Below are 17,076 nucleotides of genomic sequence, written 5' to 3' on the forward strand. Positions count from 1 at the left end.
CTGGCTGGATATAGACTCGGAAATGAGTTAAGAATCACTGGGTCATCTAAGTGGAGGATTATTCTACACACAGGCCCTAGGTCAATTTAAATTATTTAATTTATCTCAGTGACCGCGGGGGCTTAAACATCCGTTCCTGATTTTTATCTTTCATCCAGTTAGCATAGGTTTAATGTTGAGGGATCAGGGAGAGTAAATTCTAGCAATCCAGGTCCCGGCTTTGGTAGGGTTAATAATGGAATAGCAGATCGAACTGACTCAAATTATATCAAGGACATTTTCTTATTGAAGAGCTTTAATCAGTCTCCACCCCATGCACACACACTTCAGTAGTATACCAAGGGTTCTTTCAGTGCTCACTGGCTTGTTAGAAGCTTTAAAAGAAGGGATGATGCATTGTAATTAATGCAGTCTTGTCCTGTGTCTCACTATTTCCTTTGGAGTAGAGTTGTGCTGGAAGAGGGATACACAACCCACCCAGCTGCCTAGAATTATCTGCAAAAGCCATAATGGAACATGAAGCAAAGGGTAGAATGCCAGGTTTTCATTCAATGCTTTTACAAACTGTTTGTGACCAATGTTGGGAGGGTTTTTTAAGGGGCCTGGGATTAGAGCACCTAAATATTACTCTGATTGGCTGTTAATATCCTGTCTAGTTTAGGTATTTCTAATGAATGTGACAATGTCCTGTCACATGGTGTGGAATGTCTCGATATCTCATTTAAATTAAGCCACTGAGGCAGCTGAATATAAGTTGACCCAAGGTACAAGGTAATTTGAAGAAGAATTTATCCCACCTGCTTAAAGACAAGGCATGACACCATTCAAGAAACCAGTTCAAACCCAGCCTGAGGTGGTAAAATATCCAAGGGAGCTGGGAGATTCCTGATGCCCCGTATACTGATTTAACTAGAATTCATTGACTCCATTGTATTAAACTCTGCATCGGCTCAATATTTTTGAGCTTTAAGTTGCTTCACTTTTGGATATGAAGTTAGATTTATACTGATATTTGGATATTTTCCCCTAGTGTTCGTGGAGGAACTGGATGGTAGGATCTCATCATAGCACTTCAATGCATCCAACTGTAAGAAGTTTCAGCAGGAGGAATCATATACAGTTGGCAGAATATGTTTATTGACCAAACAACAATCTTTCTGAAGAAGAAGCGACTTAGTTTGAAAAGTTGAGTGGACCTAAGGGCCAGCGTACCTCCCTAACTGAAGCATTCCATGAAAAAATTCATCTCACAGCACCACAAAAAAAAAACAAAAAAAACAGGTACCTTACAAATCCAGGCCATTCAACATCATTGCCAAATGCATTACTTTTTAGAAGAGCCACCAAGAATAAATACAAATTGGGTAAAATACATGCTGTTTTGAAGGACTAATAGGGGCACTGTGCACAATGAGGCCATATTGGTTCACAAACATTCTGGTTTCATTTTGAGAGAGTGTACACCACCTAGTTTTACTTCGAATTCTGGATAGGAATAAATCCCAAACTTCAAGGCAAATTCAGCTGAAACCATTGTTTTCCCTCCTCCTCTGATTACTTCCTGAAAACATAATGTGACGATACCTCACATAAGGCTCTATGGAAATATGCTTAGAATGTGTTTCAAGCGACATATGCCATGTAACATATCTCCGTAAAAATTATGATCTACTGAATGTATTAATCCTATTTGCATGCATGTATAATTTTTGTATTCGACGTTATGAATGTTATGAATGTTGGCTGTGTACTGGCTTGATTTCTAAATAACCTTAGTAGAGCATTTGGTCAGTTCCTGGAGAAAGGAATGTTGAAATTAAGTACCTAATCAAGAAACACTTAAAGGACAATGGATCTTGGAATGCTCCAATCCACATAGGAAGTCTACTTGAGGATGTTCAAGGTAGCATGTAAACAATGGATGCTACCTGTAAAAACTGTGAGTCATGCATGGACATGTGACTTGCCCAGGTGACTCCTAAACTCCATCTTGGAGCTGGACTTTGCATAGGGGTGAGGAGGGGGTCTCCACCCACAAGAGAAAGTCTATTTAAATCCCTGGGAGACCCCTGAATTTTGTCTTCAGCTGGCTAAAGAGAGAGCCTCTCTCCCCCCCCCCCCCCCAGGATACTTGAAAGAAACTGGAACAAAGGGCAGTGACTGCAAGGGGTGTGAGTGATTGCTGGACCCAGGCTAAAAGGAGATTAGTTTGTAACAGGGAGCATTCTGGAACTGGTGGGGATCTTATCTGTATTCAGTTTGATTAGACATAGATTTGCGCATTTTATTTTATTTTGCTTGGTGACTTACTTTGTTCTGTCTGTTACTACTTGGAACCACTTAAATCCTGCTTTCTGTATTTAATAAAATCACTTTTTACTTATCAATTAACTCAGAGTATGTATTAATACCTGGGGGAGCAAACAACTGTGCATATCTCTCTCTCTATCAGTGTTATAGAGGGCGAACAATTTATGAGTTTACCCTCTATAAGCTTTATACAGGGTAAAACGGATTTATTTGTGTTTAGACCCCATTGAGAGTTGGGCATCTGAGTGTTAAAGACAGGAACACTTCTGTTAGCTGCTTTCAGGTAAACCTGCAGCTTTGGGGCAAGTAATTCAGACCCTGGGTCTTTGTTGGAGCAGACGGGAGTGTCTGGCTCAGCAAGACAGGGTGCTGGAGTCCTGAGGTGACAGGGAAAGCAGGGGTAGAAGTAGTCTGGGCACATCAGGTGGCAGCTCCCAGGGAGTTTCTGTGATCCAACCCGTCACACATAAGTTAGTTCAGGTTCCCTCAGTCACTTGAAACTCAGCCCCAATTTGCTCAAAAAATAGCCCAATTTCACTGAAAGGTTTATAAAACTCAGCAATCCTCTCCATGAGTCTGGCTTACATTTCCAGTTTATGATAAAACCTGAAACCAAGAAAAAGCGAAGGCTAAGTTTCCAGCAAGAGATTAAATTAAACCAAAATCTCAGATACAAGACACCTCTGGAGACGTTTTGATCTATATCCAAACTTGCAGATTGGGCCTCTCTCTAGGTTTCCGGATTTATTCCAAAAATCTGACACATATGAGTAACAAGACATCTGACACCCTAATAGGCCTTTGAAGACTACTGCAAGTTTTCAGTGCTGGAATGGTATATCGTACTGTGGTTGGGAATTTTTTGTTCTTTTTTTGAATCTTTTTTATAAACTAGTAAAAGAATCAAGTCCTGGCAGTGTCCTCCAGCCTCATACATTTCCTACTTCTAGACACAGTTGTACTTAACAAACATAAGCTAGTGCCTCAACATTTCACACAGACCTTTTTCTGAAAGTTTCAGTTTCCCTTTCCTCGCCTTCAAAGAAGCGGGATTCATTCTCTCAGCTGTAGAGCTGTTCTATGCAAGGTTAAAGACATTGCAGGAAACACTGTTGAGAGTAGTCAAGAAGGAAATTGCTTGCTACATCTAGGGACAATGGGGGAACTGCGCAGACTGTTTGCTATTTTGCATCTGGACATCATTGAAAAGTTTGATGTTTATTAATTGTAGTGCAGTTATTTTAAAGTTAACATTAAGGTTCAATTTTTAAAAGGTTACTTTGCTGGAAGGTTGTTGTGTCTCCTGATACCTAGAATTCTATGAGGCCAGTTGCTGAAGAGCTGGACCATATTTGAGTAATCATAAAGTGAGCAACATGAGACCAGATGTCAGTTAGCCACGACGAAGAAACTAAGTTTTCCTGAAATGAGCAAAAACAGAATTGCACAGGATAGGAGACTCAATCCTGGGAATCAGTGAGTGAAATAGATTTGGGTGTCATCGCGGATAATCAGCTGAAAATTAGCTTCCAGTGTGATGCTGTGGTCAAAAGAGCTAAGGTGATCCTGGAATGCATAAACAGGGGAATCTTGAGTAGAAGTAGAGAGGTTATTTTTCCTCTGTATTTGGCACTGGTGCAACTGCTGCTGGAATTCTGTGTCCAGTTCTGGTCCCCACAATTCAAGAAGGATGTTGTAAATTTAGAGATGATTCAGATAAGCGCCTCAAGAATGATTAAAGGACTAGAAAACATACCTTATAGTGATAGATTGAGATATTTGAGTCTGTTTAGCTTAAGAAAAAGAAGGTTAAGGGGTGACTTGATAACAGTCTGTAAGTATGAACATGGGGAACAAATATTTAATAATGGGTTCTTCAATCTAGCAAACAAAGGCATAATACCATCCAGAGGCTGAAAGTTGAAGTGTGACGAAGTCATACCTGACAGTTTCAGAAGGATGGGTGAAGGCAGGTATATCAGTTTTAGAATAGTTAAAGCCTTATTTCCTATGAACTGAAAGAGATTACCTCAGGTTAATTAAGGACACCTGTGTCTAATTAAGGGCAGCCTGTGACCTTTAAAAACCTCTTCCAGTGAGAGGGAAAAGAGGAGGGATGAGAAGCAAGCTGCAGAAGGGTTGTGTGCAGTGAAGGGGAACAGATTTTTCCTAGGTAAAGAGCTGGTTTTCTCTACGAGGGAAATCTTATGTTTATTTCTCTTTAGGGAGATGGCCTTGGTTCCCAGCACAGCTGGGCCCACAGTGGGTTAGAGAGGGTATCTAGCAATTGGTAGCCAGCATAAAAGAGGCAATACTACAGTGGCAGTTAGGAAAGGTATTTTTTTTAATTTAAAGAAGCCTCTCAATCCAACCCTAGGGCCTACACTGTAAATAAACCAATGTGAAGAATTAAACCTCTGGAGTAAGACTGATTTACCCCAGGTTCCCCACAACACCTGAAGGAGAAAGTCTGAGCCCTGATGTGACAAAGGAGGTGCATTGTCACAGAAGCTAAACAAATTCAGACTACAAATAAGGTGTACATTTTTTACAGTAAGGGCAATTAAACATTGGAACAATTTACCAAGGGTTCTGGTGGATTCTCCATCACTGAAAATGTAAGATTGGATGTTTTTCCTAAAATATATGCTCTAGGAGTTATTTTGGAGAAGTTGTCTGGCCTTTGTTATACAGGAGGGCTGAGTAGATGATCACAATGGTCCCTTCTGGCCTTGGAATCTATGCCCAGGAAATAAGAGAGCAGATTAGATCAGAGCAATCCTGAGGGGGCAATAGCAAACTGGGGAAATTCATAAATTTCTGAGGAAAACAGGCAGGGCCGGCTCCATGGCAACTTGGCTGAAAACCTCTGAAGTGACCGTAGGAAAGCTATTTGGAAAGTATTTATAAGCCAAATATTTCAAACTTGTTTCTTACAAATGCTTATTGGATAAAGTGGTCGATTTGCTATTTACTTCACAGAGGCTAGTGGTGTTCTAACAATGGTTGCAGGAATTCTTGACCTGTTCAAGGGCTGGATGGGCCCCCAGTGTAAAATTCCAGTACATAAGAGATACCAGTTATCCTCCCACTGCATCTATATTCCTTGCCTCAATTAAAACAAAAATTAAGTGAGACAGTACTTTGTCTTTCTTCACTGAGTAAAGTACACACAAATAACCTTTCTATGCAGCCTTGAGATATTTCTCCTCCTCTGCCTCAAATAAGTGGATGAAATTGAAGTTTATAGACATGCTGGAGCTTGTAACATTTGAAACTCTTGGCCAGCGTTTGCAACTCCCTAAATGCACAGCCTCGTTTGCAGCCCAATCAAATTCAGTAGTTGTAACAGTTACCTAGGCAGATCTTACTCTAGAGTTTAAAATTCCCCACCTACAATATATATAGTTAGTCTTAATAAATAAATGACTTGGACCATGCATTATATATCACTCAAATCCATGAGGACACAAATTATGTATAATACATCGGCTGTGTAATTTATTTATTAAGCAAAACGTGAATTTTCCATGCTTGTGTTTTGAGGCACAGTTTGTCACACACAGCTAAATGATGTATTCTTATTAGTCCCACTCAATTACCAAGTCATCCCTCTGTGCACTGTATATTTGTTAATGATAGTGCCACAACACTGCGTCTACAATACCTGTGATTTTAGTGATTCATAACCACTCACTAAAACTGTGAAAATGATAAATTGACTGCTGTTGATTAAGTGCCGCCAACGGTATGTTTCATATGTGTTTGTCGCAGTTAGAAGTTAAAGAAACAGCATTGCTCCAATCATTTAAATAACTAATTAAGCAGAGCTCTCACTAGATATGGAGAGCTCTTTGGGAGTGAAAAAAAAAGATTCTAAAATAAGTGTGGCAATGGTTTTTGCATGCATATGTACCTAGAGATCTTTTCTTATACAGCCCAGCTAGCCATAAATAAATAATGAACAACAAAATAAAAAAGACAGATACTATAAAAATTAAGAAGAGTGAAGAACGTAGTATGGAATGGAGTCCTTCCAGGCTCACTTCACAGGGCTGATTTGATGGTTTTAGCTGATCTGAGATTAGCTTGGAACAACAGTGCGCTGCAGTAACATATAAGGCAGTCCTTGATGACAACACTTTAAACGGGGGCAAATAGAGGGGGTGGGTAAAACTCTCAGCCTTCACTGTAGGGAAAAGGTTTGGGCATTTGTGCCTAAAGAATGGCTGATGAAGGGGGGGGACTATCCCTTTCAAACACAGATTAATTATCCTTATTGTTTTGGTTAATGTTTTTGTCTCCCTTTAGATGAATTCTGTATGGAGTCCTCGGAGCTCATATTAGAAGCTGAGTGGAACAAGACCAAGAAAAGTGGATGTTCTTCTGCCAACAGTTTGACTCCTATCTTAGTATGCCAGAGTAGACAAATAAAAATAGAATCCAGCTGACTCATGGTAATCTTATTAAGACAATGAAAAGGAGGGAAAAAACCCCCAATCTCTTTCTCATTTCCATTTTTGAACTAAGTGGCTAGATGACAGAGCAGAGTATGGGATTCTGCTTTTTTGAACTAGTGTTCTTCAATTAAGTAATATCTCCAAGAATTGAATTTAAATAGGCACCTTTCATCCCAAAGTACTTTACACATTTGATACATAAACCACTCAGGAACTGCACCCATCTCCATGGTTGAAAGCAGCACCCAAGTGGCACATAGGCCGCTGCATAGCAGAGGACGGAGGAGGACATCTGACCCTATGGCAAACCTCTGCTCTTACAAAATTTGTCATAGGATCTCTAACATGTGCACTGTCACACAGCCTGCAGAGCTTCACGTTTTAAGATCTAACTTGACAATAAAAATACAATAAAATATATTCCTTTCAGTTTACCTTAAAGAGGAGGTTTGAGCCAATCTTGCTTAGATTTGAACTGGTGCTAGTTAGACCACTGAGTCACCTCCTTCAGTAGAAGCTGAAAGCTCCACTAATATGGTGAATGCTGTCTTCCTCACTTTGTTTTTAAATCATCTCTCTCCACAGAAGAGATTTGTGCCCAGAATTCCGCATCCCTTCCCACTCTCTACTTGTGTCCTCTGAGACTGCCCTATCTGGGATCTGTAGAAGGCAGTAAAATAGGAGAGAGTGAAAAGTATCTGTCTTCCCTATGCAGTACTCTCTGTTCCTCCAAGCTGTGGGAGACAAGTAGTAATAAGTAATTACTTTAGAGCTATTCTTTTTGAAAGAACTGAACAAACATTCATTTCTACGTCACACAACTATCAGGTGGAGAAATACATTTTAATAACCTCAGTCTACTGATGTTAACAGGAAGGTTAGGTGACATGCCCAAGTTCACACAGCAAATAAGTGCTAAACCCATATGTTGAACCTAGGTTTTTTAGCACTTAGACCAAGGCCTAACCCACAGGATAAAATTAGTCATTCAACCCTCCTAGGTCTTACTAAAATAGAGAAGAATTTTTTGACTTTACATAGCTCTTTCATCTGTAGATCTGAAGAGATTTGACAAAAGGTATGTAAACACGAGTAGCCCTATTTACTGTGTATATAACTAAAGCATGTAAACTTCAAAGAATTTTTCTGACAGGTCTCATGGTCTAGTGACTTATGGGTTTGTTACAGCAAAAATCCTGGTTCTGTTCCCAACTGTGGCCTGTTACCTTTGGTAAGTCACTTACTCCCTTATGGATGGGAATGATATGAAGCTTTTCTAAATAAGGACCCGGAAGTGCAGAGACTTGAGACTGGTCAGTGGAAGAAGGAGAACAGAACTCAGATCCTTTATGGCACCTCAGCTGATGCACATTCCCTTAGGCTGAAGCTGCACCTTTGATGATACAGCAGTCCTTTTACAGGGTCCTGCAGCTTTTAGAAATGGGTCCCACCTAGTTCATAGCAATTCAGGAGCTACAGACTTTCAAGTCTACTTTACTGAGCATGGATGAACAATGCAGTTGATCTGAGTAGTGTGTTTTTCAAACTTAGGGCTATTGTAGTTCGCAGTGTATTGGGCATAGTGCTTAAGATGTACATCCGATGTTGTGGTTGACAGTTCTAAATAAATAAGAAAGTAGGACTGAGATGGGGTAGGAAAAAGAGAACTTTCAATTAGCGGCAGGATGTTCAAAAGCTTGTATAAATGCAACAGGCCTGCCATAAACTCCAAACAGAGCTCAGCACCTTTCTGGGCTCAGGAGATTTTTCAGAAAAGTTTGTTAGTTGCACCTAATTCCCCTGAGTGCTGTAGAGGATGAGCAGTCCCAAAGGACAGATGTCAGAAGAATGGCTAAGGACCTGGCTACTCATTGGGGGATTTTCAAAAGTATTTGGAGGCCTCCTATGTGCCCAGTTAGGTGCTCCTGACTTAGATGTGTGAAAAGCACCACTACACTGGCAGAGGATGATTGAACCATGCTGACCTGCCCTTATCGCTTGCTGTACACATGCTACTCTTAAGAATTCCACTCCTGATTCAATCAATTCCCATCCCCGAACACAAGAGAAAGTATGAGATACAGGCAGTGAGAGAAAGAAAAAGCAATTCCAATATTGAGAGAGTAGGAGACAAAAGTTCTTCAAGTGCTTTTGGGCTAGGACTGGCAAGTAACCAGTAACTTAGGCAGCAACAGGGCAAGGAGAGAGGAAGCAGTGGGGGCTGGAAGAAGGTGCTGCTTGGGTTTTTTGCATTTCCAGGTGAGAACTGCACCAGCAACTGGCTGTAGTACATCACCCAACCATGCTAAGGTGATACATGATGAGTTCAGTAAGAGCAGAAGAGGTCAAACTTTAGACATGGTCTTTCAGTCAAAGAGGTGCAGATAGTTTAGCAATACATTTATCACAGAAAACTCTTTGGGATGGGGACTATCTTTTCATTATGTGTATACAATGTCTAGCATAATGGGGCACTGATCCTTGTCTGGGAACTCTAGGTGTTGTCACAATACAAATAATAAAGTGAGCTGAGAGAGGACCTGGAATTGGGCTATACATCTAGATTCTTGTAAACCAAAACCAAGAGATAAATAACTCTTTATATGCAAGTGTTCATATTTTTCATTTGCTTAGTTAGTGCTTAAGAAAGCCAAAATAACACAAGGTCTGTTTTTTTCATGGTAGATTCATCATCTATGAAATTAAATACTTCGGGAAGGTCAAATCTCATGTTATTTTGCATTGAAAAGCCCACAGAAAAACATACACAAATACTGACACATTAATCCTTCAAATACCAATGCTAGACTTTATCCACAATCCTAAACTTTTTATACACAGTGGCTATTTGAAACTTAATTATATATAACTGGAGGATAAAACAACAATTTTGTCAAAATTAAGACCTAAAGTACTAGGTGTCATAAAAATGCACCTGTCATTTTCCATAAATAAAGTTGTTAAGCAGATTTACTGTGAAAAAATGTTATACTGTGATATGTAAATGGCAAAATTCTTAAGACTGCTTGGTTGTAAAGAACAAACCTGTGAAAAGAATCCATTTTTACCATCAGCCACACTATACATTTAACAGGCATCTATTTTATCCACAAGCCTTACAGATCTGCAAATAAATACATAAAATGCCACAGAGTATCAGAATTTAAGGTCATTTTATTAGGCCTGTACTGAGTCCTTTTTGACATCTGTTTAATGGAAAGAAAATAGGTGCTAAATAAACATCTTCAGAACAAAATATCCCTGTAGAAATAATGTTTTGGCTATTTCTCTAGGTATGTATGCTGTAAAGGAAAGTCCAACTCTCAGCATCACTCATAAAAGTGCTAGACCCATGTTCTTGGTTACAGAGAAGAAACTGGAAGGACAGAATATTAGCTACTGATGGGCGAGAAAGAAAGTCTAAGAAGTGAAGCTCAGGAAAAATTGGAGAATGAAAACAGACATTTGTGGTAGAATGGTCAGAATTAAGGCAAAATATAGAAAAATGGCATCAGAGGCTTCAAAGCCAATTAATGAATCGGAAGGTACAAAGGGGTGATCATTTTAGGCCACTAGGGAGACAAAGATTAGAATACAGCAGGGATAATCGCATGCAGCTGGGAAGGAAGATGGGAAATAATTGATTGGGAGAAGAAGAGAGGAGAAGAGATTTTTTAAAAATATTCTATAAAAAAGTGAAAGAAGAATAAAGATAATAATAATAATGAGCTGAAAACTTAAAGAGAGGAAAGACCAGAGGATAGGAACCCAGATGAATGTTTTATTTTCCATGGAACAATCCAAAGTGGAAAGGAAGATAGCAATGACACGGAAGCCATTAGTGAAAGTCAGCAAACAACTAGGTGAACTGAGCCTCAGTTCCTGTTTGTGGGTAGTCCAAAGAGATACTGAAAACAATTGTTCTGTTTTCAAAAAGTTTACATGAATGTTCTGCATATAAATTACAGCCTTGTGAACTTTTCTCACTGAGACAGTAGAGCATTCAATGTTCATGTTGAGGCATTACAGCTGTGTGACTGGTCATCTATATCACATTAAACTATTTGTATTCCCTGATTGGAAAACTTAACCTTTATTAACTACTTCCACCAAAAACATATTTCAAGTAGTCATGAATTGAATTTCATTTCATGTTGAAGTAAATTTGTGGTATAGGCCCAAAATTTGCTTTCTAAGCTCATTTATCTGAACAAAACTTCAGTGGTGTGAATGCTCATAAAAAGGGGTAACCATGCAGTCACAGCAAGATTCTGTTTAATACAGTCACTGGGCTTCCCTGCTGATGTAAGAAGTTAACTTCAAGATAATAGTTTCTCACTATTCATTCAATATGCAAAATGATATGAGAAAGAATGTGTGTAGGGTATGTGGAAGGTATTTTCTGATGTGTGTAATGAGAAATAGTGCTATCTAGTGGTGAAGCTGTAACCAGATGTTTTAATAGGTTAAACTTTCACCACACATTTCTTTGATGCCCATGTTCTCTCCTAGAAGTGGTGAAAGACACAGACTAGTCTGTTTGAATTTAGTCATTTGTGCTACTTTATCTTCATAGACAATATGAATACATAAGGAGTGCTGCAAAGAGCCAGCAACAAGGCAGTATTACTCCAAATATCCAACGTGTGACTATGGCAGGTGCTGACAACCACCAGGTTTCTACCACCTCTTGTAGTCTCTTGGAATCAGTACATCTGGTAGGAAGGGACAAGCAAAGTCCAACCAGCAGTGATTGATTTTGGCTCCTATTCAGTTGAACCTGGAAAGACTCAGTTTTGAATGGGCCCTGCCTACCCTCCTTGCTGTTTTACCAGTTCATCAAAATGGAACTCAATTTAAATGTGACAGCTGATCTCTGACCTTGGAAAGAAGTTTCAGTTTACAAAACTGTAATATAATATTATGCAAGCCAGAAAATAAGGTATTTTATTGAAATGGCTGGAGGCCTTTGTCAATCAGTCTGAGTGCAAGGATTTGCATAGGTACTATATTTCTCAATAAGTGTGCTGGGAATATGCAAATCTCTCCTCTGTTTGGGTATCTAATCAGTCTTCTCCAATTGGATCTCATACTCCATTTTCAAATTGTTTTCCAGCAACAAAAATGTCACCCCAGCTTCCCATTCCCTTCAGCTAAAGAAGGAAAATTTCAAAGTTTACATGGAAGAAAGGTACCACAGAAAGCACAGGAAATGGGGCTTTTAAATGGATAAAAGGGAACATTGTTAAAAGATCAAATAAAACTTTTGACTTATCTCTCTGCTCTTCTCCTTCTCCTACACTCTCCACAAGCCAGGAAAGCTACTGTCTCCACAATAATTAATTTGTGTTTACACTGAAAGGCTCCCAGTCTCTCTTTCAACTTCTGAAACACAATATAAACTAAAGTAAATTATGGTTATTCTGAGGACAAGAACCTGTTGACCTCTAGGAAGGGAAGGGAGAGACATAAAGAGAGATATGAGAAATGAGGTGGGAAGGAATGAGGGAAAAGGGTTAAGCAATAGTTTACCGTAAGAAGCTTGATGGCCTGTTTGATGGAGGGTGTTAGACTCTTCATTTTTACTTAAAATTGGAAAATTTAATACAAATATTCAGCTTATGGAGGCTTCCTGATCATTTGGCAATAACCATATTCTGGGCTAAATGCGACATTGACTTTTGGTCTTGAAAAATATTGACTGTAATGCATTTTATTTGAGTGTATAGACATGTACTGATCCAGTGCACTTGGCACAAATAAAATCTTTATAAAAATGACAAGTAACAATTTTTAGGACTCTTTCTCCAAAAAGTAAGACCCCCCCATATCCCACAAAACTACAGTTTCCATTTACTCATCTCTTTAGCTCTCATCTTCCAGACAAAACTTGGGAGAACCAGAAAAGATATTTGGCCTCCGAGTTCATTCAGGCCAGGTTACAGTTAATGCCTTGTAAAATGGAAGCATCATCAAATTCTTCTAACAGTGAGACAGTTCCCAGTAACTTGCAAAGTTATTAATGGAGTGTTTAGGCCTTTGTCAAGACTATACAGTCACTGGGCTTCTTTCCTGATGTAAGAAGTAAATTCTGATTTCAGTGGAAATTTACCCTTCCAGAACTGAAACAACTATCTGAGCTAAAACAGAAAATAATGAGACAGTTCCTAGTACCTACGGGAAATACAGAATAATGATGTATTACTTCCTGCAAGAATTAGAAACACAGGGGCTAAGAGAAATTTTATTTTGAGCAGTAAAGTCAGCTAACATGGAGACTCTCTCCAAGAAGCCAAATGGAAACATGTCTTCTGCTTATTTGTGTTCACCCCCTAGACCATAGGATAGACTTAGCCAATCTGGGACAAAGAAGAAATACAATGACTCCAGTATTGCTAAGCCAAGTATTCATAATCATGAGTCAATGCTACCTTCCCCCTATTCAAGGAACTGCCTTAAAAATCATGACACTTTTTAAAAGTAGATGGTAGATTTGAGGCTCTTTATATTTGCCTTTTGGATTTTGAGCCATTAGAGTACAATTTTTCAAGCATTCCTCCACAACCATGAAGGCTAGAAACTTTTTTTAAGCTGATTCTCTCACATCATCACCCAATTGCAGGAGCTGGGGCTTTAAGACAAACACCAGAGATCACAAGTTATGTGATTAACATCAGAAGAATTGGCAACACTCACCATGTGGCCTCTCTCAACAAAGCAGATTCAGATTCTAAATACAACATGAACTGATAAAGCAGATAAACGTCATATATCCAGATTGAGCCAAAAGGTTCTAAATAGAATGGGACAATCACTATTACATACTGTCCCCGAAAAAAATCTGAGCAAGCCAATGCTGTCTGAGAAGTTGCACTCAAATTGAAGCTCAGTTTCAGTACTTTTGTGGTTCCATTCAGTTTATTAAACTGTATGCCTAACTTCTGACTATAATGCTAGGACAGACCAGAGACACAATCAATATTAAGTTATGCTTTGAGCCTACTTCTGGCACCATTCCTTGCAGTTCTTACTCTGTTTCCTTAAATAGTAAATGCATTAATTACTGGGATATTAGGTTGCTTTTAGCAAACATGCTGTTTTGATTTCTGCTGCCTTCTTGTTAACAGATTTCAGTCTATCTACAGTCAGATCTCAGTTAAAATTTACACAAATACACTATAACCCTACATTTTCAGCCCTGGTTCTGAAGGTGCCCTCAGACTGACATAACCAAGCAAACTGAAGTGGCTAGGCACGACAGAGTGAGTTAACAATGAGCTGCAGGCTTTAAGTGAGGTTCCTGCACCAGATTCTGGCGTCAGCTACAGCAGGGTGTAAATCCAGAATAATCCACCATTTCTAATCTCATCTATACAGGGTATAAATCCAAAGTGATGCATTGAATGAGTTACTCTGGATTTATACTCTGTGTAGATGAGGTCAGAATCTGGCCCACTGGATTTATTTTTCCTTCAGTATTTGCCACACCCTGAAGATAAGTTGTGTGTGCAAGAAACAGACTAGTCTGTTTGAATTTAGTAATTTGTGCTACTTTGCATCAGTTTTAGTAAATAGCAGAGTGCCTTCCATTTTTCCTTCTCAGACATTTTCTTTCTTTTTAGAGAAAGCTTTAAAAAAAAAAAAAAAAAGTGAGGAGTGCTTTTCTTCGTGAGTCTTCGGCCTTACGTAGTGGCCTGTCCTCCCAGTGTCCTTCCCCAGGCCCCGAGTCATGCATCACTCATCTTGTCACATTGAACTCCAGATGCTCCTACCCTAGAGAATGCTCTGACTCTTGCAATTTTTCTTCATTCTCACTAACAATTTGGTAATGAAATATTGATTTTTAGTTAGATTCATATTGATGCTATTAGGTTTGCATTGATAAATCATGCTGGCCTCCTGTCTGAGAGGCTAGAAAGTGCTACACTGAACCCTGGAGATTACAATCAACTCATTGATGTGTTAATTTGATGGATTTTTTCGTTCTCTTAGAAGGAGTGGGAGGGGTAGGGGAAGATTTTTCAGTAGGGCCGTTGTAAAGTTTTCACAGTGAAGTCAGGGACAGTAATTGCAGGTCTTTCTATGTGCATTCCCTTCAAAAGTCTCTTTCTGCTTATTTGGCCAGGACATAAAAAAAAAAAAATCAGGGGGGAGGAATGTGGGGGGGTAGGAGGGAGAAGAAGTCAAGGGTAGAGAGGATATGACACACCTTGTAAACAGAGCTCCAGATTCCCACATGGGGTGAAAAAAATATAGGAGCAGTTAAATTCCAATTACACCATTTAAAGGTTGTAGTCAAAAAGCATTTCCCCCTGCTAAACAGGTCTCCATGTACAGCCCACGCACTGGTGAAATGAAAATATGGTGAAAATGGGAACCCCTTTGCTGGCTCTATCCTACCTGGAGACTATGCTATGGGATTTCCAAACCCTCCCCCTTTGTCTCTCTATCAAAGTGCCACTTAGAAAGCCAATGTCCACATGCATCTGCAGCCTATTTAAAACAGCCTCTAGCTTTGATTTATGGTACTGTGGAAATGTAATGCCTGTCATTAAGGGACAATACGTGCCGAACCAAAGGATTAAATTGTGATTTCCTTCAAAGACGCAGGACTTCATGGGGTTGCTACAGAGGCAGAACACGGGAGAAAGGCTTTTAAAGAATACTTAAGTGAAAATGGGGGGGGGTCCAAAGCAAAACTATTTGCATCCAGGCTTCACATTATTTACCCCTGAAAGCTTCCTACTCCTCCCACCCGGCCTCCAGCATTGAGGGAACCTTCATATGAGCACAGCTAGTTTGATCGAAGAGAGACTATGAAAGCAGAACAAATTAAAATGCTACTTATTAATAAAACAAGCCCAACAGTTGAAACAATCTATAAACTACTTAAGCCAGATTCAGTTTTTTACTTGCTTGATTTCTTTCTATCTTTTTTCCCCCTGTTATTTAATGATTAACTAGCCAGATCTGCAGCATCTTAACTGACACTGCATCTAACAGCTGCTGGGCCAAAAGACTCACCACAACATCCAGATCAAAAGAAGGTCTGGCTACTTTTGATTAATACACATTGTATTGCGGGGTGGGGGTTCTTTGAAGAAACTTCATTATCAACTCCTTGGCTGCCCTTGCAAGAGTCAGCACTGCCCCATTCAAGGTTGAAGCATTTAAAAAAAAAAAAAAAGACACGACAGTTTATTATTATCCAAGACATTTTTCTAGTGACAGTTCAGAGCAAGGTGGGCGCCCTGGGAAAATCAGGATTTTTATGCCATGTGGATGACCTCGTTTAAATAAAATAAAATATATAAACCATTAGAAATGTTTCTAATTACCTTCACACCCAGACTCACTCCCCCTCCACCTCACTTCTTCTCCCTCCCTGGTGGAGGCTTACAAAAGAGTTCTGTCCTAAAGAAATATGTCCGGATGTGTAAGAAGGCAATCATCTGTACTCTCCAAAGATGTCAGTGATGAAACTGTTAGTTAGAGTTTGTTGTACTATTGACATCTTAATGCCACAAATCCAGCTGGTAGAAGATCAGTAACGTAAACAGCTAAGTTCAAATTAATCTCTTTGAACCTTATTGTCAAACTGAAACCACTGTTTGACATTCTAAACTACCAACTTCATCTTCTTCTTCCACTTATACAATAGGCCAGGGGTAGGCAACCTATGGCACGTGTGCCGAAGGCGGCACGCTAGCTGATTTTCAGTGGCACTTCACACTGCCCGGGTCCTGGCCACTGGTCTGGGGGGCTCTGCATTTTAATTTAATTTTAAATTAAGCTTCTTAGACATTTTAAAAAACTTATTTACTTTACATACAACAATAGTTTAGTTATATATTATAGACTTATAGAAAGAGACCTTCTAAAAACGTTCAAATGTATTACTGGCACTCAAAACCTTAAATTAGAGTGAATAAATGAAGACTCGGCACACCACTTCTGAAAGGTTGCCGACCCCTGCAATAGGCTAAATGCAAAAGGCACCCTGTTAAAGCAAAGGCAAGACTGAGGTTTCACATGCAGAAAGAGTCAGGAAATTTAAGTTATGACATCCACTGCAAGCGTAACTCTGGTCCCTTGTACACGTGTAGTGGTTTTTATGACCATATATGCTGTTAGCAAATTTACTCATTTAGACTTTTACAGCACTGATCCCATGCTCCAAGTGCTTTTAGAATTAGTTAAACACTCAATGCAAGATTAACATTTACATTTACAATTCAATTAACAATACATGTACTATGGCCTAGCAACAAAATTTAAAACATCCTCCAGACCCAACCCAACCTCC

Source organism: Emys orbicularis, chromosome 2, assembly GCF_028017835.1.
Source record: "Emys orbicularis isolate rEmyOrb1 chromosome 2, rEmyOrb1.hap1, whole genome shotgun sequence".
Lineage (NCBI taxonomy): Eukaryota > Metazoa > Chordata > Testudines > Emydidae > Emys > Emys orbicularis.